Raw genomic sequence first — 2,952 nt, forward strand, 5'->3', positions numbered from 1 at the left:
TCTCTCTCTCTCTCTCTCCGTGGAGTCAAGAAAGCTTAAAGTTGACGTCTATTATAATTATTGACGTTTACTTCCAAAGACCTCGTAGTGAATAGAGAGATGTAGCCTTCAAAGAAGAATGAAGGCCAGTTCTATGCTACGGCTCTAAACACTATGATGTGATTCAGAACAATCACGAGACTGCAGTGGAGGAAATAGAAATACGGAAAATATTACCCCCTCCCCCCCCAAAAAAAAACAAACAAACAAAAACAAAAAAACAACAACAACAACAAACAAACAAACAAACAAAAACAACCCCCCCCAACAAAAAACCCAACAAAAAACACCGTAAAATAAAACAAAAAAGAGCAACATGATAAGATCTATTATATTATTGTTCTCACCTTTAAACATGAATGCCAAGCACAATCACCAAATGATATCAAACAATGTAGACAGGCAGTTCACGACAGTATAGCAATCTAGTCTACTGGGTAACTATACTATAATGATCATGTCCCAACTCCCTATCTCTCCCTCCGCTGCCGCAGACAGACTGAAAAAGTCACAGGCGCACGGTACCTTTCGTCTCTGTGACGATTATGTCAAGTTGTGCGGGATCATTCAAGACAATCGTTTAAGTGGTTCAACCTGGAAACTCGGTCGTACATTTGTTGTACTGTACATTCATGGAGGCCTACTTTGTCTTGTCTGAAGCTATGTGTGAACACTCTATGATGAGACTAATCCATTCTGTTCGCTGCAGACAGATTTGTTTCGTTTCTGACTGCACGGCGCGTGCGTGTGTGTGTGTGTGTGTGTGTGTGTGTGTGTATGTGTGTGTGTGTGTGTGTGTATGTGTGTTTCTAAAGAAGACAGGTAGCATTGTGTGTGGTACTGTTGGAGCCAGATAACGAAAACTGTTGGGTTTTTAATAAACAGTTCCAATCTTGTTTTATATTTTTTCATCTCTGACAGCTGCAGTTGGAGCTCTTGAAGTACGCATATAATAATTATACTACTGGAATTGCTGCAATTGCTGCGCCCCCACCCCCCACCCCTACACACACAGACGCACGCACACGGGTTTTTTTGTTGCGTGTGAGTATATTATTATGTGAGGAGTGCTGACAAAATGAATTATTTCTCACAATCCACAAACGGAGATATTGACCAAAATTGACTGTATGGTCAAATTTGTAGAGATTTTCCATTGATGCTATTTTTTAAAGTAAATCATGCCTTTTTTATTTCATACTTATAAATTGTAAAAACTTCACCTATAAGTGTGATTTATCTATTTCCGTAGGGCTAAAATATGAGAAGTAACTCATTATGTCAGTACTCTTCACATATTATTTGTTAAAATAATACAGTACGTGAGCATGACATTCTACATAACACATTACTATGATTATGATGTAGGCTACGGCAATTGTGATGGCTTGGTTGACCTATCTATGAAGATAGGACGGTGGAGACACATATGGGTCATGACGAGGTGGAATCAGGCGCTCGTCAATATTTGGGCATGGGGAGTTATAGGTCTCATCTGAGAGCTGTTTTATTTACCTTGCTTTCAGTTAAATAAATAACCCTCTATCTTGAACAGAACTCAAGATATTCGCGATTGAAGGAAGTGAGGTCGCCTGGTTTCAGTTGTGAAATTACCGAGAAAATGGCTGCCAAAGTTTGGTAATTCTTATAGATAAAGAGTTCTTGAAAAAAGAAAAATGATATATTTTGTGCCTTAAATCAATGTTTTTCAGTAAAATTCACATGGAAATGTGTTTTTATATGGACATAAAAGAGGTTGTGCGAAAAAGTAAAAATTTGATAAAAATTTCCGAACTGGCGGAAAAAGGCCTGTTTCTCCTATTTCTGTGTTTGGACGAGCGCCTGATTTCACCATGCTGCCTCACATATCTAAGGTTTAACCTACATAATTATTTTTAAAGGTCTCAGTTTCCGAACTTGGGCTACTATGCAGTGTGATGGGTTTCAGGGTTAGGAAAAAAACACACCAACAAACCTGACCTCTGACGTTTGAGGACTTGGGATTGTGTTTATCTTGTTACTGTTTCCACCCTCTAGCCACAGTAATACTTGTCCTTTAAAGCTATGATTGTGAGATTAAAAACGGATTAGATCTAAACGTATGCCCATGTCGACCCAATTAGAGCATCAAATTCGAGGCGGGCTGGACCCATCCAGCCAGAGCCAAACAGAACTAGGTTTTTAAAGTAGGTTGTTTTTACGCCTCTCTCAATAATATTGAGATCATTTAGAAAGAAAGCTTCCGACCCTACCTGTCATCCTAACAGAAAGACTAAGAAACGCGATAAAAATGTTCTTCCTTCTCGGGAATCGAACTCGCTTCTCTTGCGTGCGACAGCAAGACGCTTAACCATTACAGCACAGACACCGGCCAGGACTAAGTAATTGAGCTACAGCATTCCAACAGAAAGATTGAAATACTCGAGAAAAGATGATAAATGAAAAGTGAAAGTAATAAAACATTTTGGACCACCCACTTTCAACCCTCTACCCCCAAGAAAAACAACAACAACAAAACAAAGCAAAACAACAACAACAACAACAAACAAACAAACGAACAATCCAGCGACCACCATCTACTGTGAGTGTCTCTAAGAAAGTGAACTTTTTTCTTTTACAGTTATAAAGAATGGTACAGATTTACAGCCCCAGTCAAAAAAAATTGAAACGTTATTTAACAGGAAGGATTTAGGATTTTCCTTCCAATCATTATTCATATGAGCTTTGGAAGCTGCATTCTTATCGTTTTTGTCTGGTGGGCTTGTTTTGGGGTGGGTTTGTTTTTTTTGTTTGTTTGTTTGTTTGTTTGTTTTGTTTTTTTATGCTTTTTAAATTATTTTTTCCAATTATAATTTATTTTTTTATTTTTTTGGGGGGGCGGGGTAGGTGGGTGAGCTGTTGTCGTGCTGGAGT

At 38.4% G+C, this 2,952-nt stretch overlaps 1 protein-coding gene across 1 annotated transcript in view; it reads right to left on the reverse strand.

The window, feature by feature from the left end:
- The window catches only part of LOC101859082 (putative uncharacterized protein DDB_G0289963), a 36,389-nt gene extending 35,605 nt beyond the window's left edge, over positions 1-784 (reverse strand). Inside the window, exon 1 of the mRNA XM_005093174.3 lies at positions 387-784. The gene's annotated coding sequence lies outside the window, so the exon portion shown is untranslated. The remainder of the gene's footprint in view (positions 1-386) is intronic.
- Positions 785-2,952: the final 2,168 nt, after the last annotated feature.

Source organism: Aplysia californica, unplaced genomic scaffold, assembly GCF_000002075.1.
Source record: "Aplysia californica isolate F4 #8 unplaced genomic scaffold, AplCal3.0 scaffold00059, whole genome shotgun sequence".
Lineage (NCBI taxonomy): Eukaryota > Metazoa > Mollusca > Gastropoda > Aplysiida > Aplysiidae > Aplysia > Aplysia californica.